This window comes from Adiantum capillus-veneris, chromosome 25 (genome assembly GCF_014529385.1).
Source record: "Adiantum capillus-veneris isolate H3 chromosome 25, ASM1452938v2, whole genome shotgun sequence".
Taxonomy (NCBI): domain Eukaryota; kingdom Viridiplantae; phylum Streptophyta; class Polypodiopsida; order Polypodiales; family Pteridaceae; genus Adiantum; species Adiantum capillus-veneris.
The window spans coordinates 22,903,905-22,926,507 of NC_140955.1; the positions used below are offsets into that span (position 1 = coordinate 22,903,905).

Genomic DNA, 22,603 nt, shown 5'->3' on the forward strand with positions numbered 1-22,603 from the left:
CTCAGTTCACACCATAGCAAATCGCGATGGCAAAACACCTTTGGGCAGCAGGCTCCTCCGAACCTACTACAACCGACCCTATGACCGAGACTAGTGTGGTCCCTACATCGAGCGGCCCCACACTTCAGGCGAGTGCGCCCCCTACGCTTAGGACTCGTGTGCCCTCTACACCGACGGGTGGTTTATCCTCGAGACGAAGTAGGCGTCGTTCTAGAGGTGGTGGTTGCTATGATAGCGGTTCTACCGATGCATCCACACCATCGAGAGAGCATCCACCACTCTCTTCAGTAGATAGTTCACCAATTGGCACACCGCGTACACCTTGGGGATCACACGAGCATTATCCTAGAAAGGTGTACAAGAGCAAGGATGGGGCTGTTGTGGAAGATAGGGTCGAAAAGGCCATGCGACAGAGGATTCACCAGCTATGTACAATTCAATTTGGTCACTCTGTGATGGAGGTTTGGGATAATCTCGATCTTGAAAGAAAGAATTACATCGTCGAGGCCATTCACAGAGAGTACAGGCTGACAGAGGGGTACGATCTAGTTTCGAATCCCTGGATTTTGAGCGTGGCGAAGGTCACAGTGTCACACCGTCGATCAGAGGCAAGAGATAGGTACAATGCCGGTAGTCCAAAGCCGGCATGGTTGGACGTAGAGGAGTGGGCGAGGATTGCACGCGAGACACAAGACAATCTTGAGAGATTTCAATAGCAGAGAGATGCAGCCAGAGCACTTTTCGAGTGTTGGAGCGTCACATCTTGGGAGTGGATGCTACGATAAGCTTCGACATGAGTTTGTAAGTATTATACGTATGATTTAAATTATTGAAAATATATATGTTATTTGAAGATTTGTATAATGATTAAACCATAATTTTGCAGGAAGTTGCCGTGAAGCGTCCTCCGACACACCGAGAGGAGAAGTATGGGTACAAGCATGGACTTGTGGCCATTTTGACCCAGCTCTGCAGGAGGAGGGAGAGCGTTGACTGGGAGGCATTACCATGAGGTTCTTCTTCATACAGTTTTACCCAATCATCTTTATACAGTCTTCTTGGTACACTCTTTTTTGTAGGTGTGGTCTTCTTGATACATTCTCACTCAGTGATTGTGGGCATATGTACAGTTTTGTCGTGCTTATGTTTATGGTTTATGGTTATGTTTATGGTACGGCATAGATGTTATGGTTATGATTATGGGTATGGTTATGGTTATGGTTATGGTTATGGCTATGGTTGTGCAATGGTGGTATGGCTATTATGGTTATGGTATGACGAGCAAGTTATGGTAATGGTTATGGTATGGCAACGGGTTATGTTTATGGTTTTGCAGTTTTCGACTCATGTTTTAATTATGGTTATAAAATCTTTATACCGTTATGCCATGATCACGCTTTTGATTTTGCGGTTATGTTATTCTTAAAATTTTTCTAATTGCCATACACTCACTCTTTAGTAGCAGCTTGTCGGTGGAGTGCGGTTGCTTGTGCACTCTTCCTTTGGGCAAAGAGGGTTATTTTCTTTTGCTGCAGTACATGCAGCATCAATTCCCAGCCCTCTCTGCCCAAAAAACAATTACAGGTTTAGCCATCGGTACAGAATACGGTATAGGCGTCGGTATAAACTTCGAAAGAAGCATTGAAATATCCTTTAAAATTATCGACGCTCATACAAACGCTTTCATAGCTGATTTTGACGCCTACTATACCTATGCTTATACCGACGACACGACACTAACTCATTCTTTTAGGCATATCCTTCTAAATAAGCCTAGCTTGACTTGTATTAGCTTTCCTATTGAAGTAGTACACTGATCAAAGCTCCTTCAAGGGATTGGTGATCAAGCTAGTCAACGATGATTTTTTAGGCTTATCGGGGCTCTTGAGAAAACTTCGTAATGTCAATTTGAATAGAAATCGACAAGTTTGGAAGACATGAAGTATTCATGTGGAAGAAGAAAACCACTTCACATTTATACATAACAAAAAGATCATAATAGATATGATATGTATTCAAATTTCTCCTTTTCAAGTTTCTATTGAAATGGAACCTCCCTTTAGAGTATTTTAAATTTTTTCTTAACTAGACCTTATTTTTTCTCAGTTTAAACAAGAGATGAGCATATGAAAATTACACAAAGAACCGTCTATACCATAGCTTCACTAGTACAAAAATAATGTAAATTAAATAGTGGATCTTCATGACCTACTATCTCCTATGTACAATGAGTATCTTAAGAGACTCATCACTTGTCATTTAATAGAGATGTATATGGAGTGAATAGACTGGATGATAAGACTTCATGCATATTATATTAGCTCTAAGAAAATCCTAAATGATTTCCAAGGCTTCTTGAGTCACATGATAGCCTTATGATAGACATGAGAACTTGGTGTGTTGGCATGCCAAAAGGCTCTTTGTTGTGTATGCATAGTTATTGTTGTTATCTTTCCACCACATTAGGAATGATGTTATGAAAAGCTTGTCAAGAGGGTGCATGATGCTATGGATTAAAATAGTCTCCTACATTACATGATTAAGGGTGGACAATTGGGTGGGGAGGCATTATTCAATGTAATGATGAGGCGAACTATGAGACTACTACACCACTTAATCAGTGCATTGAAAGCAAACAAAAGGTTGAAGTCTAGATGGTTTTCATATATAAGCATTGACGATTTCATTTATTGATCATGAGCTTCTAATGGAGAAATGGTGTTATCCATGAAGAGAAGTTAACTCTGTGGAGCTAAGTGATTTTTTTCTTACTTGTAAAAGAACCTGTAGATGATGGGACAACTACATAAAAATAATTGTCAAGGGATTTTTCATGCCTTCTCAAATATAGATGCAACTAAAATTACTTGTAGTTATCTTTAAAGACACTTCATGTTGAAGACCTTCGATCGTATTTGGTTTTAAGAGCCACTAAGAGTGATTGTCACCATATCAAACGCAAGCGGGAATGAGATTTCACCCCTTTCAAGCTAGAAGGTTATGGGTTTATGGGTTTAGTACGTTTGAAAGGTTTAATATTGTCCTCATTGCCATTATTGGATAGCTTTTTGACTCGCAAGTTGAAAGGGGTAGAGTTTGGTGCTTAAGAATGAGGGTTGTATGCATCTTTTCATCACCAAGACTTGGTGAAAAACGTTTAGAAACGCAAGTTAAATGTCCTTGGTCAAGGCTTAAGGTTTAGTTTCATCACCAAGCCTTGGTAGATAGTGTTTGGAAACGCAAGTTAAATGTCCTTGGTGAAGGCTCAAGGTTTACTTTCATCACCAAGCCTTGGTAGAAAACGTTTGAAAATGCAAGGTAAAAGTCGTTGGTGAAGGCTCAAGGATTGGTTTCATCACCAAGCCATGGTGGATAGCGTTTGGAAATGCAAGGTAGAAGTCCTTGGTGAAGGCTCAAGGATTGATTTTCATCACCAGGCCTTGGCGGACAGCATTTGGAAATGCAAATTAAAAGTCCTTGGTGTAACTAGCTCAAGGATCAGATAAACTGAATGTAGCTATGGTCGTTCAAGAGCAATGATGGAGGTGATTTGGAGACTCGCTAGGGTTGTGGTGTTGTGGTTGGGTGCTGTGGTGGCTTTCGTTTGCAGGGTTGTCACCGCATTGTCATCATCTTCTGAGGCGGCAGGGAAGATAGCATAGTCGTCTGCAAGGGTAGCAACACCATGGTCGACTACTAAGCAAGGGGCTTCTAATGGAGCAATAAAGCTTCCATGATGGCGGTGTCAGCATTGCCTACATTTGATTCGACCGGGTTGGCTGCAAGAAGGTCGAGGATCCCGTCTAGAGTTGCGGCATGCACCATCAGTGGGCTTGCATAAGGCGCCTTGGCTAGGCTTGCCTTATGAGCAGACATGGGTTCTATGTCCAGTACAAGTTCTGGAACAGCCAGGTTCTGCATGCAGGAAGTGTTTGCGCCATAAGCGGAGAGCAAGGCAGTGTGTGTGCAGTTGCCACGGGACCTTCAGACTTGAAAGCGAAGCACCTCACCACAGCAAAAGGTCCATCGAAGGCATGCACGGCTCGCCGTAGGGTTGAGAGGAGAACCAGAATGAGGTTGCTTGCTCATAGCAGAGGATGCACAGTGGGCATTGCGAGGGACATGGTAGGAGGCAGTATGATGGGGCGATTCAAGCGCGTTAGCATCCACCAAGGTAATGTGCAGAGGCTGTTGGGTATGCACGGTGACTGGTGACTGCACGGCGAGGCTCCTTAGAGGGGAGACAGGATCTTTTGGGTGCTGAGAACTCACTGAGAGAGAAGTAGGAAAGAGAGAGAGAAAGGCTGCTAAGCCTGACGTAGAGATATGCAGAGGCAATAAGGGAATGCCAAGAAGCAATGGCATAGATTGTTGTATTGATCTACGTCATGCACGTACTTATAAACAAGAATGGAGAGCAACTACAAGACTGTGCGACGCTCATTGGAATGCAGAGGTTTGTGCCAAATCATGTCACAACAGCGATTCCGACCACGATGATGATGAAGGTGAAGTGGAGGAAACAACTATATTATAGAAGCCCATGCGCTCGCCTATTCCCACTATCGGCTACAACATGGCATACCGTCCTTTGCCACTACTGGTGGATACTTGACGATTGTTGATAGCAAATAGTGGAACACAAAGAGTGAGAGGAAGACTTGAGGCCAATGAGATGAAGGCCGATAGCGGTGATGAGACCTTTGATTTTAATGATGGGGCCATGTAGTCCCGTGAAACTTCAATGTAGCATTCACTAGCATTAAGTTGTTTCTCATTTTGCTACTTTAATGTTTGTCCCTAATATTGTTGATCTTTTAGGAAAAGGTCATGATAAAGAGGTTACTCAGCTAAAAAATCATCATCTAGGGGAGAGATACATAATAGATGTTGAAGATGGCATAGCAAGCAGAGTATGGAATGTGAGTACAGAAGGTAACACTATTGCATAGAGGATAGACGTTGTTTCTTTTCACTTAGTTCATTGCTAAACAAATTCATGAATTGATGTTTGAATTTTAGACTAATAGACCCCTAATCTCTTCACTCTGCTCCTCGTTGCATAGTACCCTTTTTGGACTACTAAATTAGAAAGTAATATGAGAAATCCCCTAACAATCCTCCTTGTGTTATGTGGTTTGACCCCATAAATTCATGAATTGATGTTTGAATTTTAGACTAATAGACCCCTAATCTCTTCACTCTTTACATTGTTTGATGTAATGAGGAATGGGTATCTCTTATAGCATGCCATCTTGACATGAGCATTGTAATCTTTAGGATTGACACATTAACGTAAGCTCCATCTCCTCCCCTATGGTACAACTAGCTTGCAAGTAATTGAAAGCTCCCAACTTTAAAATCTCTCTTCTTTGTTCAATCAAGGTCTTCTCTGAATTCATTTTAGCAAAATTCATGATCCAGACGACCATCAAGAAACCCATTCAATGTTAAAAAGTTATACATCTTGAAAATTGTCATACATACCTACATGAGCTTTACCAACAATTATGGTCAGCTCCTCGTTGCATAGTACCCTTTTTGGACTACTAAATTAGAAAGTAATATGAGAAATCCCCTAACAATCCTCCTTGTGTTGTGTGGTTTGATCACCAAATACAACAATGCTTGACTACTTGTTTTTCATTAGATAGTGCCTAAACTTTTTAATAGCATAAACCATGCATAGGCCCTCTCACTTAGTAATTTTGTAATTCTTTTCCACATTGTTTAGCTATCTATTAGTGTAACAAATAGGAAAATCCATATTCCCAGCTCCAGGTTGAGCTAATATGTAGTGTTCTTCATAAACAATGGTACCTTACATGGTAAAATTGTCAAGATTTAGAGAGAGAGAGAGAGAGAGAGAGAGAGAGAGAGAGAGAAATGAAGAGAATTTTTGTGTCATAGAAACGATCCCAAGAGACCTCAAAAGAATATATTCTGAGCTTGATACTCAAGAGGAAAGGGGGGGGGGGGGGGGGGGGGGGGGGGATCACTTATGGAAAAAAAACGTTCATGCAAGCTAGTACTTGATTGTTGCTCTAAAGCCAAAATGGTTTTATACCATTGAAGAAGCATGTGGCCCTTGGAAGAGTCTTTTCTACATTGGTAGTGGTCTTTCTGATTGAGAGGAGATTTTCTAAAAGGATTCCAAGATGTGTTCATCGATGATATCCCTATTGACTTACCTCCAAAACGAGGGGATGATGACCTTCAAATTGAGCTCCTACTAGGAATCTCACCGCCTAACAAGCCTCCTTATCAAGTTTCCCAAGCTCAACAAGAGAAGATCATGAGGCAAGCACAAGGATTGGTTGAAAAAGAGATGGTGAGGTGTTCTCTAGTCCTTTTAGTGCAAAAGAAAGATGGTACATACCGTATGTGTGTGGACTATCAAGCACTAAACCATATCACTATCAAAAGTAGATTTCCTGTGCCTCAAGTAGAACATCTGTTTGATAAGATACAAGGATCTACCTACTTCAATAGGATTGACCTTAAACAAATAAGGATAGTGGATGAAGATATCCTAAAGACCGCATTCTGTACAATGTTTGGTCTGTATGAATATCTAGTCATGCCTTTTGGCTTGACCAATGCACTAGCCACGTTCAGTTGTCTAATGGAGAAAATATTTAGACCCTACTGCAAATTCATTAGAGTGTTCTTTGATGATATCATCATCTACTCTAAGTCTTTGGAGGAACATAAGCAGCATCTCCAAGTGATTTTTCAAGCATTGAGAGAGAACAAGCTTTTTCTCAACCAAAAGAAAAGAGAAATTTTTCTTCAAGAGATTCCATACTTAGGTAATATTATCTCTCAAGATGGTATCCGTATGGATCCAACCAAATTGGAGGTAATAAAAGCATGGCCTAATCCACGAAGTCTACATGATCTAAGAAGCTTTATTGGTATGTGTGCATACTATAGATGCTTCATAGAAAACATTTCCCAAATAGCAGGACCATTACATGACTTAACAAAGAAGAACGTTATTCATTGACTGCTATAAGGAGCAAAATTCTTTTGACAAGCTCAAAGAGAAGCTTACATGACTTAACAAAGAAGAGCGTTATTCATTGAGTGCTATAAGGAGAAAAATGCTTTTGACAAGCTCAAAGAGAAGCTTACCTCCCAACCAGTCTTCATGCTTCCGGGTCTCTCAAATCCATTTGAGGTCCAATGTGATGCTTGTGGTGATTGCCCTAGAGGAGTCATGCTTCAAGAAGGGCATGCCATAGCATATGAGAGCCGAAGACTCAGTACGGATGAGCGGGTCTTAGGCATCTATGAAAAAGAGCTTCTAGCTGTTCTACATGCCCTAGACACATGAAAGCACTATTTATTAGGGACTCCATTCATTTTACAAACAGACCATCAAAGTCTCAAGTACTTCATGACGTAAATAAAGCTTTCCGAGAAACAAATGAGGTGGGCAAATTTTCTTTTGCAATTTAATTTTCATATTGCTTACATTGTTGGTTAGCACAATCAAGTGGCCGATGCACTTTCACGATGACCAAAAGTTAATGTGGTGTCTATAGCATCTCACAATGATCTATCTTCTATGATAGATGAGTATGCTGCTGACCCTAACTTTAAAGATGTAATGTCAACCCTTTCTTTGGGGAAGAAAGAGGAACCATTCACCTTGTAGGATGGTTATCTTCTCCACAACAATAGGCTATGTGTTATCCATTTCCTTTGTGAGAAAATCAAGTATGAATCCCATGCTCCTCCATATCCGGGGCATACAGGCAGTCAACCTACTCTTCAAGGAGTAGAGACGTATTTTTACTGGCCAAAAGGCTAAGTATGATAGAGAGAAGCAACCTGGATTACTACAGCCATTGCCTATCCCAAATTCACCATGGGAGAGTATAGCCATGAATTTCATCTTTGGATTACCCAAGTGTATGCATGGGAATACGGGAATATGGACAATAATCTATAGGTTTAGCAAGCAAGAGCACTTTATTCCTGTCAAAAAGACTATTAAGGCACACCAAATGGAACTCTCTTCATATCACAGATTTTCAAACACCATGGCGTACCAACATCCATTGTGTCAGATAGAGATCCTAGAATGACCAGTAATTTTTGGAAAGGTCTCTTTGAAAATCTAGGTACAAGATATAATTTCTCTTCAGCCTATCACCCACAAACAGATGGCCAAAGTGAGATAGCCAATCTGACAATAGTCAATCTACTAAATACTTATGTTACCAAATTAGATCAACGCTCACAATGCGAAAGTATTTAACTCTTATAGAGCTTGCGTACAATAATACTATACATACCTCTACAGGAAAAAGACCTTTTGAAATCATTAAGGGAAGACCTAAAAGTCCCTTGCTACTTAAGGTACATGGAAAGATCTTGGGTGTCAATGAGTAAACAAGAATATTTTCAAAAGGATAAGGAGGCTAAATCCATCTCCCAACAAAGGCAAAAATCTATTGCTGATAAGAACAAAAGGGCCTTAACGTTCGAAGAAAATTATTGGGTCTTACTTAAGTTTCCCAAGGCTCAATTGAGGCAAATGACGGGCAAAAATCTTATGGGCCATCAAAAGTATTATGCTAAATTAGCAAAAAGATACTATAGTCCTTTTCAAATCTTGAAGCCAATCAATGAAATGGCTTACCAACTCAAGCTGCCCAACCATTGGCTGATACACAATGCTTTTTATGTCAGCTTACTTACGCCCTACAAAGGAGACCCACCAAGTGAACCAATTATTGAAGATCCACCCAAAATCAAAGACCAAGAAGAGGTGCTACAACCCAAAGCTATCCTTCAGCATGAAGACAAGGTACTATGACATGGTAAGATTATTTGATGGTGTCTTATTAAGCTAAAAAATTATCCTTTTGAAGATGTTGGATGGATGCAAGGAATATAGCTTAAGGATAGTATGGACCTTGTCAATGCTTACAATACTACATTAGAGTAAGCAAATGTACAAATTTCTTTTGAATGATCAATGTTTTTGTCTTCTAAGACTAGTTCTCTCTTTTTATTGTGCACAAATTTAAGTAGTGTGCATACTTAGAATATTGTTTGTGATGGACGACATCTCTCAAACACCAAGTAGAACTTGTCACTCTACTTGAGAGAATGAAATGGACTAAAGAGGAGACATGCTTGCCGCAGCTATGTCTCCCAAGAACCAAATGGATTAGTCATCACATCTTGGAAAGATGTCATAGGGTAAAAAGGGATCATCTACCCACTAAGAAAGATTGACCCATGACTAAGGCTTTATCTCTTCTACCTCATAGTCGATGACGAGCATGATTTCAAGAGAGAGGTAATGTTATAAAATCTAATATTGAACCAACCCAAATGATTTTATCATATTAAATTGATCATTTAATGTGGGAGAATAAACGGGAACAAGGGCTAGAATATAGACATGTGCTTAAAGATCTATCCCACCATGGGGCCAATGTAAAGGGGTCCAAATGAGAGATGGTATGTCAAAGAGCAAGGCTACCTAATGGAGCTTAAAAGACCTTAGGGTTATCTTCATTAAAGGCCTCCAAAGGTTTGTGTTAAAAAGTCCTTTGACCTTAGGTAAGCTAGGGCTGATCTTGAGGTGGGAACCCGGCCCAAGCTTGAGGTGCTTGTCGTGCTTGATGTCTAAGATGCTTGAGGTGCTTGTGTATGCTTGATGACTAAGATGAATGCAGTGCTTGTCAACCAGGGAGCTTGAGATGATTGTGGGAGCATTACCCAAGCTTGAGGTGCTTTGTCATGCTTGCTGACAGGTGCTTGAGGGTAAGGTGTTCCACAAAGTTAACAACTATCCCTACAAGGAGGGGGCGAGCCCTACCAGAGGGGTCAAGAGAGAGAACACACACACCCTCACACAAGGCAAGCTTGGTACAAAGAAATCATATAGAAGACTTGTCAAGTTCCTCCTCATGTTTCCCTCATTGTGTGCCTAAAGCCTATTAATTAGCCTCCCAAGGGTCCCAATGATAATTTACAAGATTTAATTACTTGTTTTTGAATTTATCAAGTCCTCTCTCTCAAAGGCAAAAGAGGGACACTTGTCCCAAGACTACCCTTGCTTTGTAATGCATCCTGCATGTATGTGATTGGCCAGTCTTGCAGGGATCCAATGAGCTTCAAGCTTGAGCTACAAGGGTGGGTCGACCAAAGCAAGAAGGGGGCTATCTTGGGGGGTATAATCTCCCACACACATTTACAGACACTCTCAATGTGTGAAGTGCAAAGTGCAAGAGCTCCATCTCCTTCTCCAAGCTAGTAGAGAGGTAGAGAGCCTACACCAACACTCTTGGCTATGGAATGCAAATCCAACCAAGAGCCATGCTTCAATGCTTAATCTTGCCATCTTGTCCATGTTCATTACTATGCTATCATGTACACTAGCAAGAAGAGTGATGATAAGTGAGGAAATAATTCTTTCTCCTATGAAATGTTCTTCTTTATCTTCCCTACACTCATTCCCCGCTAGCTCTCCCCACCTTTGAAGGTGTTTGAATCCTTGGGACTGAGGCTTGGGATAGTTAATTCTTTTTGCAAATTTTATGTTATATTCATGATGCATGAATATTTCCATCTTCATTGCATCACCTAGGTCACAAGGAACACAAAGATTGTATTGTATCAAGTCTCTCTCTCTTGATGGGAGAATCTATAATACAAATGCCTATTGGAGGGGGGACCGGCTCCACATAAACCAGGTCCTCAACAATTGTCATGTTCTCTAAACTCTCTATCTTGCAAAAGTATTGTTCATGCCAAGTTAACTAAATACTATGTTTATGTTGCTACTATCAATTAAGTTCACCCTCTATGCTCACAAATTAATTTCACAAAAGTGCTTTCTCTAATTTCCGCTACTCTCAAAGTTCATAAGCCATTTCCATTACAGTAATTTACGGACAAGGATGCATAAAACTAATATGTCAATAGAATGTTGGTTTGTGTTATTTATTGTGTGGGTTCATTACTTTGACACAAGATTGCATGTCCTATTTTTGTTGCTATAAAAATTTGAATATCTTCTTTTTTTTATGGATATATGGATAAAAAAGCTAGCAAGAGTTTGCTTTGTGAGAATGAGAAGTTGAATATCACATGCCCTTGTTGCAAGAAAGTAGTCTTTTGTGATATCCCATGTCCAAATAGAGCTTACTATATTTTGACAAACAATACAATGTACATGACTAGATTGATGGTGCACTCCGGTCATCACTTGCATGTATGAAAACCAAGACTTCTAAGGCTGCAATTGAAAAAATCAAGAAAATGGTTGAAACTGTTATAATGGTGGTTTGTAGCAATGGTCTAAGACGGGTATGGATGATTGTGGAAAGACAACTATTGGTTGATGCTATCATTGGAAAGTAGGATACAAACATTAGAGACACAAAGCTATCCAATATATTAGACGAAAAGATCCATTAGTACAAAATTAGAGGTTTATTTAATCTTTAGTGATTTTAATAATTGCCCCTCATGGGTTGATGTTTTTGATGATGTGCAAGTTTACTTTATTCTTTTATATTTAAAATACTAGTTGATAGCATGCTTTTGTTATTAGTGATGATGGATTTGACCACATAATGCTATTGACAAGGAAAGGCTTGTTCCCTTTCTTTCGAGGTAGCTGGGGGGACTAATCATAGATGCTACATATTTAAGATGTATACAAAAGGTTATGGCTCTAGGGTGGACTTGTTCAATCACATGCAACGTATTGAAAAGCATAATATGAATACATCATGGGTTCATTTTTGCCTCACACATGGATGGGAAATCATGTCATGCTCTGTGTATGATCCAAGGTAAATAACTTTGTACAACACTTGCACTATGAAAATTACATTTTTTAAAACATACTATGGGATCTAATGACATAACATTGTATGGCTTGAAAAATCTCATAGTCATAGCTATGTGAGACACTGAGGAAGAAGACACAAAAACCCAAATATTGTTTTGGACTTGCCTAAATGATGATGTGTAGGCAAGGATTACCACTTGTAGACTTTGTGGCCTTCATGGAAGATGAGGCAGGTGCTAATTGTGCTACTGTCAAGATAGTTTTCAAATGAGGACTTGAGAATGAGATGGAGGGGAGCGACATATATTTCCTTTTCCATTGGGAATAAACCTTGCATAAAGACGCAAAAAGTATCTAGCTCAAGAGAAAATGTAAGGACACTTAGCAATGTGTGAAGGTTGGTGAAAGTCAACAACGTCTTCACTTGCCAAGGAACAAGCATCTAAAATAAGGAGATGCTGGAGAATAAATACTACACATGAAAATATCAAACCTTTAAAGATATGGTTCAAGTGGTGGGAGATAAGAATCTCTTATTGGGGATAGCTTTCGCATAAGGTTGATAGAGGAAAGAAATTGGATTTATTTTAATCTTTTTACTTGTTAACAACCGGTTGTGTGTGCACACATCATTGAATCCATGGGAGAAAGCCCAAGTTCCAAATACAAATCTCTTAGAAAGAATTCCAAATGCATCCTTGAATGCATCCTGGTTGGTGGGAGAAGGTGGTGGAAGGTAGGAAATGAGAAACACACCTAAAAGAACACAAACGCCTCTCTATAGCTCATGTGGAATCCCGCCACCCCAATTATCTCAAAAAAACACACCAAAAATAAAAATAAAATTGCAAACACGCATCAACACGCACCCATCAACACACACCCAAGCCCACAATCACCCATAAGAGCACAACTTATTGCATCTCAACCATCACAATTGCTTCTCGATTCTCAACCACACACATAACACCCCTCTCTTTGTAGATACACACCAATTGGCTTGGGGGGCTTGCACACAGCCTACACACACCTTTGCACGAGAGAAGAGAAGAGAAGAAGGGATGGGGGAGACAACACCAGAGACAAAGAAATCAAATATTTCTTCTTTCCCAAGTGATTGGTTGTGGTGGAGTACTCATACACAAGACGGCTCACTAAGATCTCTGTCCCCTTCTTTGTCCTGCCTACAGCCTGAAAAATAGTAGGTTACCACAACTAAAATATCTTCCAAACAATGCCAAATTAGCTTACATGTGTGAGATGCAAAAACGTCCGTAACAATGTTTTCTTTAACTAAGTGTAGGCAATTTATAGAAAAAAACAAGTTTTGTAAAAAAAATATAGAATAGCACTTTTTGGTTGTCCTCATGCAAGAAAGTTGAGCCACACATCCACTTTCCTTCTTTCCCACTTGCTTTGCATATCCTAAGAAGCCTTTCATATGAAGAATCTTCTTTAAATCATCGAACCTCTACTCTGGTCCATATAGCTGCATAAGTCATACACGTCATGAATTGTTTTTTTTGCACTGGGTCTTCATACATGCTTTGACATTCGAGCACACATCTGTAAGAACCTTTGACATTGCTTTCCACACTTTCTGGCATCGACACTTTTTGGTTGCACCAGCAGCAACAAAAAGATCTATTGGTACAATGCTTATGTTAGTGATATGATGAATTCCTACATTTAGTGCACTACACAACATGCAACAAAAAGATCTCCTGATACAACGCTTGTGTTGGCGATATGATGAATGCCTACATTTAGTGCCCCAGGATACTCCTTCTTCACTTTTCTCTTTCAAGATTTTGATTTTTCCTTCCTCTCCATGATGCTTGCAAGAACCACCTTCAACAACTACCTTACTCATGATCACCAAAAAGCTCTCCAACTAGAAAGGCTCATGTAGACTACACCATACCTACCATCACTCTAGTAGCAAGACCAACTTTGATCGGATTTATTATATACTTGCATATGCGAGTACTTAGGTAGAGAATATGCCAGTACTTAGGTAGAGAATATTACTTACATATGCATATTGAGCTCTCAAAACTTAGAAACTCCCAGACTATGCCTCGTGCCAAGTGTTGCATAATGTGGTTGGCTACCCACCTTGTATCTATAGTCCCCCCTTGGACAAGCAAATGATTAGCTTCATCTCCTTTGGGGTTCTGCTTCTAGCAAGTGCATCATGAATGTGTCTGCTACCCACCTTGTATAGTCCCCCCTTGACAGTCCCCCCTTGACCAAGAAGATGATTAGCTCCATCTCCTTTGGGGTTCTCCTTCTAGCCAAGTGCATCATGCATTTGTGAGATTCCTTTGATATGTGCTATAATAATTCACACTTTTGATGTCAAGAATTTACTAAGTCTTGAGTCATTATGGCCAAAGACCAAAATCCTAAACTATGACCCGAGTATAACAGTCACTTTTGTAACGTTTTGGAAAAAGTTGATTTACAAGAAACCTAAGATGAGTGTATGGCATTGTGTCTATGTATATGTGAGCTTGAGTCTTTTCTTTTCCCCCTCGTCTGTTGTTGCATTTCAATTTCAATAGCTTCTACATGCTTCCAAGTGAAGGCCCTTCAAGTGGATATACTCTCTTGTGATATTTCATAAGTTTATTGATGAGTGTGTACAAGTTGTTTGATGCTATATATTGAGATTTAGGTGTCAAATTGATGACAAACCATCAGTTGTGTATAATAGCTCTCTTCATTCCTAAGTTGTAGGGTATCATAAATGATGATTTTGACCTATCAAAATTAGAATTTAATTCAAGTATGTTTTTTGTATCCGCTCATTGTTTCGAGGATTTGAGACCTCAGGATTGGTTGTCCTAGTTTTTGTAGTCATTCCTACAAGTTTGGTTGCATTTGGCCATTGAAATGGTAGATATTAACTAGAAGTCCTTTAGTGATTGGGGATCACAAATGAGAGTATTGTTTTCCAAGGATTTGACACATCCTTGGAGTCTTCTGTAAGGTTTCCAATTTTTGAAACCTTAAAGATGATATAAACCTTAATCAAACTAATATGATTATTGCAAAAATCATGACTTTACTATGGTTAGAAATTTTCAGAACTGAATTCCGATAAAAACTGACATAGCTATGGCCACTAGAAGTTTACACTATTGATTAAATTAATTAAGCAAATTGTAAGGTTTTGGTAATCATTACTGTAAAAGAAATTTATCATAAAATCCCTAGATATTTGCAAATATTTTCAAAATTAATCATGAAAAGGGTCAGATAATAGCAGAAAATCAAATTGGTACATCTGGGGGCTGTGTGGAGCATTCACGCACCTGCCCAAGCCAATTTTAGCAGCAGGTGGTGCTAGGAGAAGGCTGGGGGTTGCTTGAGCTGCAAGCAATTGCCATTTTTAGGCTATGAGAGCTTATGAGTGCCAGAAACCTATAAATAGGACCCCCTCTTCACAAAAAAAACACAGACTCGGAGTCCTGGATATTTCTCTCTCATGTAAGGAGAAAACTGTACACAAAAATCACTAGAGAGCAAACCTCTAGTTGATTATCCATGATAATTAGCATAATCCCTTTTTAATTAGCAAAATTATGCTAATTTACCTATGTTTTCTTAATTAATTCTATTAATTAAGAAGACTAAACTTATTTACACTCTAAATTACTCTCTTTATTATTAATACTATGTTGATTACTTAGATTAAGATTAGGGATATTAATCTAATTAATTATTAGCCTATATTAGGGTTGAAATTAATTTGGTCATAAATTAAGGATAATTATTGTAATTAAACTTAGATTAGCATAAGATAATTATCAAAGCTGCATTAAACTATCAAGATGCTAGAAAAATTATCTCTTAATTTTTTGATTAATGTTTGTAATTAATTAAGCAATAATTAGCTATTTTTTTATCAAAAAATTGATGGGAAACCTACTTTATTAGCTCAAAAATTCTTATGTTAACTATCACAATTAGAAAACAATGTTAGGACCACATAAAAAATTTCTCATTAACAAAAAAACAATCTAGGTAATTAAATAGGCCAAAATTATCTATTTTTGAGCATAAATTAAAGAGGAAAATTAGTTAAATTACTTAGATAATTACAGAGTAATTATTTGAGATAGGAATCATGGTTAGAAAACCGGGATAATTAGGGCGGGCATACACAAAAAATTAGTTTCTCATTAAATGGACCAAAATCGTTTGTTTTTTAGCCTAAATTAAAAGGGGAAAATTAGTTAAATTACTTAGATAAACATACAGTAATTATTAGAGATAGAAATTAATGTTAGAAACCTGTGATAATTAGTGCATGCACAAGAAATTAGTGTATATAATTAATTAGATCAAATTTTTTTGTTTTTGAGAAAAAATTAAAGAGGAAAACTAGTAAATCATGTTAGATATTTACATGCTATTTATCAGAGTTAGATTACATGATAAAAAAGGCATGATAATTATCTTAAGGTTAGAAAGTTAATATAGGTCTTTATCTCAGTCAAATTAGTAGATTACATGCTATCTGTCACAATTAGATTACATGATAAAAAAGTCGTGATAACTATCTTCAGGTAAGAAAATTAGTATAGATATTTATCTAAGTCCAATTATACTAAACCTAGCTAAAACTTAAAGAGTAAAATTAGTAAATCATGTTAGATGATTACATGCTATTTATTAGAGTTAAATTATATGATAAAAAAATTGTGATAATTATCTTAAGGCTAGAAAATAAATATAAATATTTTTCTTATTCAAATTATACTAATTCCACCTGAAAATAAAAGTAAAAAATTAGTAAATCATGTTAAAAAACTACATGCTATTTATGAGAGTAGGATTACCTAATAAAAAAGTTATGATAATTATCTTAAGATTAGAAAATTAATATAGCTAAGTCAAACTCAACTAATTCTAGCTAAAAATTTAAGATGGAAATTAGATAATTAAGTTGAAAAACTAAAAGATAATTACGAGAGGTCACAAATATCATTGTCTACTTGTGATAATTATATCATAATTAATTAGTCAGTTTATAAAATTATAATTGACCAAAAGTCCTATTTTTAATAAAAGATCAATTAAAATAAATAGACTTTATGATCAAAAGTTTCTAGGAAAATTACCATAACTGTAAACGATTGATATAAAATTAAAGAAATGAAAAATTTAAGATACAATAAATAAATTAAATATTAAGCTCAAAATAAGTAGATTCCAAGCTTAAAATTCGATGGAAAAATTAGGAAAAAGATATAGAAAATTATAAAAAAATTAGGAGAGCTTAGAAAACCTTAGGGAAACTTTGGAAAAAGTTATCATATTTATATAGAAAAATAAAAAATTACTAAGTCAAGAATTACCAATTAAGACTAGAAATTTAACATTGATTGGGTTACGATTGAATACAAAGGTTAAGTTTAGCTTTCGGACAATTTACCTAATAATTAGACGTCCTTTTTTATAAGGATAAGATATTATGGCACTGAAAAAAGACCCGAGAAAATCCTACATCTGATGATGAGGGCGGAGCTCCAAAAAGAACTAGAATGTTGCACAACAATGAAGCCTGGGCCTAGTAGTAGGCGTACTGATGAGAGTGTACAGGCCCCGCTACTACAATAAATTCCAGTGAAACAGCAAATGGCTAACCAATGTCAGGTGGGTTTCCACTTATTTAGTTAAGTCTTTAAATAAGTTTAAGTTCTTTTATAAGTTTTCATTGCATACGAAAGGAGGAAATAAGTACCAGAAAAAGAATAATTGGCCAAAAATGGAAGGAAACTTCCAAGAAACCAACAAGCATTGTTTGTAATTAAGAAAGAATTGTTTGGGCTAAGACTGGTTGACCTAGGAAAGAATGTTTGATCATCCTTAAGACAGCTTGTCTCAAGACACCTCCATTCCTTGGTATGTTTTGATGAATAATGATGGCTTTCCAGTCACAGATAAGTCGGTTACCCCCATGAACGATGAGTTTCTACTTCATTTCATGTCTTGATGTTTCTACATAAGTTAGGATACCATTTTTATCCTAGGGAAGCCGCCCGGTTGTATGGGCAATTGGTTTGGTGTAGGGGCACCCCGAACCTTGGGTGGGGGTTTATCCACCCCGGATTGTGAATAAAGAATGGGTGTCATTTTTCACCCTTAGATGGTCTTGAGACCAGAAGTGTACTGTTCATAGTCAATGTTTTTGATTGCCAGTATCTTGTCTTAAATTTAAAAATGTATGTTTGCTAAAAGAATGCTTTGCAATACTGTCTTTAATAGTTGATTGAAGGAATCACTGTGACGGAAAGTTAAAAGAAACCATTATTTTCAATGTTAAAACAATGTGATAGTAAAGAGAAAAACAAAAGAATCATGTGTGAGTGCAGGGTGGTAAGTAGGGATTGACTAAGGTTCGATCATGGATGGGGGGACCTGATAAGTCAGGTAACTATCCATTCCTGTGTTTCACAAAAAAAAAAAAATTAGTAAACTTCTCCAAATGGAAGAGGAGTTTACCAACAGTTGTGTTTTCACATCTGTTAGGGGAAAAAAAACGTTGGTTGAGGATACCATAGCCAAATTTGTAGAAGTTATAGGGCCGAAATAGTTTAAAACTTTTAATATGTTGTTTCGTTTCCGCTGCAAGACAAAACTAGGTCTTCTTCTAGGGATATAAACCCAAGCCATTATCAATGGTAAAGGTATATTCCCTGGATTTTTCTTATTTAGAGACTCTGATTTTTTTATTAGGCCTAGAGACCTGTCAATGATCCCTTCCCGCTTTTTTGGTGTCGACGGGTTGGGGACCTCACAAGTGGTATTAGAGCTTGTGTTAATCAAAGTCTTGGACCTAGGGAAAAGTTTAAGGTGATAGGTTGAAATGAGTGATCTTTGACAAATTCATTTAAAGAGGTATTTAAATAAAAAGAGGGAGAGAAGGAAAGAGAGAAAATTATCCCCATTTTTGTAGGAAGATTTCCATCAGGCTTACCGCAAATTCATGGATTTCAACATTAGGTGTATGAGCGCTTGCCTATCCCGACACTATTCAATGGGAAAAAGCGTGATGAAATGGCTAGACAAGAGATTTTCTCCTCCCACTTGGAGGATCAAGTGGTTAGGATCGGGTGGAATTTTCTTCATTGATGCGAGAGAGTTAAAAGGTTTAGAACTAAATATGAAGAGACTCAAATGGGCTGAAGACCTTCAAGTGATTGAAGTATACTTTTTCATTGGGACGGAGAATCCAAAGGAAACCCGTGTAATCGATGATGTCTAAGTATCACAAAATCAATGGGTGTTTGATTAGATGTCTAAAGTAATCTACCCAGGTAGAATTAGACCCATAGGTGTAGGCCCTAATTTTAGTGGACCAAAAGATGTTGTATATTTTGATCCTATATCTGATCCACCCAAAGTCCATAAAATTTTAGTATAGGATTGTCGTCACCTTTGTACATAGTAGGATCTTCATGAATTGTATTAAGTCTTGTACATACTATGGTTCTCATGGGTATGCTATAAGCATTTTTGTTATGGTTTGGCAATTGTCTTCATCCTCTGTGCAAAAATTTTGAGTATGAGATAAGTTAAAAGCATAAGTAAGAAAGATTTTCATCCACCAGTACTAAATTCCACTAATTCAATCCCAGGGTAATACTCACGTAAACAACCTTTACATTGATACTCAAGAGAAAAAATCACTACTAAAGCAAGTCCAACTCCCTACTTTCAAAGAACAAGATGCCGACGCGTGGATAGATGCTATGGAGGACTATTTTAAAGCTGTAGGAACTGCTCAGGAAAACCAAGCAATGTTGGTGGGTATGTTCCGTCTCAGTGGAGATGCCAAACTTTGGTGGAAGCAACACTGCAGAGATAATCCCACGTGTAGTCCATCTTGAGAGAACATGAAGCAGGCAATCAAAGAACGCTATCTCCCTCCTGCACATCAGGCTATCAAGATGAACAAATTCTTTGGTCTATGCCAGCTAGGACTCTCTTTGGAGTACTACACAAAATTTGTGTCCTTACGACAATGGAACAACAGATTGCCCGCTTTTGTCAAGTCCTCAATAAACCCTTGAGTACACATCTTGAATCCATGAGGCCTACATCAATTCAGGATGCACTTCTCAAGGCCAAGCCTCTTGCACCTGAAGGAACCAACTCTACAAGATAATGGGTTTAATAACTTTAGGGGAAGAGCCAGGAAAACTTTCAACCAAGGATATCAACAACGTGGAGTAGCTACAATAGAAAACTTGGAGCAGACCTTCCCAAATGTTAGATGTTATGGATGCAATCGAATGGGGCACTCTAGAAATAATTGTCCAGAAGAGCAAAACCCTCAAACTACTGCTACAGCCATTTCCCAAAATCAAAGAGACAATCTAAGAGGAGGTAGAAATGGAGGACGAGATAGAGGAAGAGCAAGAGGATCCAGAGCTTATGCAATCATGGGAGAGCCGACGTTATGGAATGAGGATGATGAAAGAGCCACTCGTTTGGCCACAATTAGCAATCTTGGAGCTCAACAACAATAGGAAGTTTTGTAAACCACAATAAATTGATAATGTAAAACTTGAGTTACTTATATATTATAACGGTATATATTATTTTCTCTTCCAAAATTACTAAAGTTAAGTTAGCATTCAATCAAGAAATTAAGGGTAGATCTAGCAAATGAGAAAGAGGTTTTGAAAGGAAGGTAGGATTCGACTCTTAGAAATGAGATAGTTATCCAAAAACCAACTCACATTCCTTGTGCACAAGATAGCCTTCCTTGAAAAGTGATCTAGATATTGAAGTATTAATGCACGAGGCTAATAGGAAGCCAAAAAAAATAACTCTTGGTATGATACTTTCTTAAAACCCTTTACATATTTTTGGTTAACCAGGTTGGAGCATAGAGGGGGTACCTCTGGTGCAATAGTGGAAGCTTGTGCCAAATACAGATTGCTCAAGATGTCAAGCATACTCTGAGCGCATTCAGATTGGCAAAGCTGGAATACATGATACTTGTCGAATGCTGATTGCTTTGAATGGTCACTTAGACCGAGCTCGTTCATGTTAACAAGGTGGATATATGGATCTTTTATAGAATGGATTTAACCTGGTTTTTGAGATGAGGGAAATGGTTTGTCAAGGTTTTTAAGATGGGCTCAACACTGAGAGTTTCTTGCGGAAAATTGAGTAGCAAGTAATTAGTAAGGAATTGTAGAAACTCCAACCAAATTGTATCCTTGAAACTAGAAAGAACTCTTGGAGTAATTAGTAACACTTGGTAAAATGGAAAGATTATCCCACCAAAGATGCCACTTGGGAAGATGAAACCTCACTTCTCAAAGACTTTCCCAAGTTCGGTTGAGATGAGGACATAAAAGTGTCCTTTCATGGTTTTGAAAAAAACCTCCAAAACCATAGTAGATCCACTCACTTTGTAAAATCCTTTCATGAGGTTATAGTTCAAGGCCTACTACACATGGAAAAAATAAGAAACTTGTAAAATTTCTCATCTTTTGGTCACACCAAGCCTCCAAAGTTGATGGACCAGTACATTTTCATCAAAACAGCCATTTCTTACGCTTTGTTGCATAAAAATAAGATTAGGGATTTTTGTAGGACTTGAGATAAATTCCCTAGTTAACTTCAATGGGTTGGTGATCAGAACATATGATTTCCTCTCACTCACTATTTTTTGTTTTGCCAAAAGAAATAGGTACAAAAAAGTTGAATTTTTACCATTCTGCAAACCTATCATCAAAGTTTCTATAGCCACGCTCAATACAAATAATATATGCATGTTTTCTTAGTTCCGTATTGTCCTTTAGGTTCATAAGGAGCCATGGAGCATATCAAAAGAATAATAAATCTCTTACCAAGGGGAATCTTGGGGACAAAAATGAAGTGCTAAATACAGCAAACATGAAAAAACTGGGTTCAACATTATGAATTGTAGAATCCCATAGAAACTATTCAATATCTAGCCAAATTTGATCCTTATGACTAGATATGGTTACTACCTACAAAATGCATGTAGTTGTCACAAGAAACTAACAATATTGAAAAAGCTATACTTGATATACTAGAATGTTTCGTTTTCTTCTATAATTGAAAAAATCAACCATCGTTGTCTACTATGCAAAATAGGGTATTAGGTGCCCCAAAACTCAAGGAATATTAGCTTTATGCTACAATATGCGACATAGAAAATCAAAACTGCATTTGAATATCATGAAAGCCACCAAAAAAATCATAGAAGATCTAAAATTGGCTAAAAAACAAGATTTGATAATTTTTGTAATTTGGTCATAACTTACAACTTTAACATTTATTTCTCCCTAGAAGCATCAGGACATGTTGAGGACTACTAAAGATAGTTCTCTAGCATTATAGACCTCACAAACATGAATTCTAGAGTGGTATAGTTGCAAAAAGTTGAAAAAAGCCAAAAACAGGACCCGTTTTTTCACACAATTTAGGTTGTGAAATGTTGTGCAAGGACAAGGTTAAAGATGGAATTGATATTCCAAAAAAATGTCGAGTTTTTTTCAGCTCATGAGACAACTTTCTAGACATATAGCACCTCAAAATCCATTTTGAAACTCTTGACATAATTCAAGGAAAATGGTCACTTAATAGGACATAAAAGTGTCCCAGGACATAAAAGTGTCCTATTACCAACCTAGTGTTAAGTTGGGATGATTGTAAGGTTTCCAGTTTTTGAAACCTTAAAGATGGTATAAAGCTTAATCAAACTGATATGATTATTAA

At 37.6% G+C, this 22,603-nt stretch overlaps 1 pseudogene; it reads right to left on the bottom strand.

The window, feature by feature from the left end:
* Window positions 1–3,517: 3,517 nt before the first annotated feature.
* On the bottom strand, window positions 3,518–3,921 carry LOC147424561 (uncharacterized; annotated as a pseudogene).
* Between the last annotated feature and the right edge of the window lie 18,682 nt (window positions 3,922–22,603).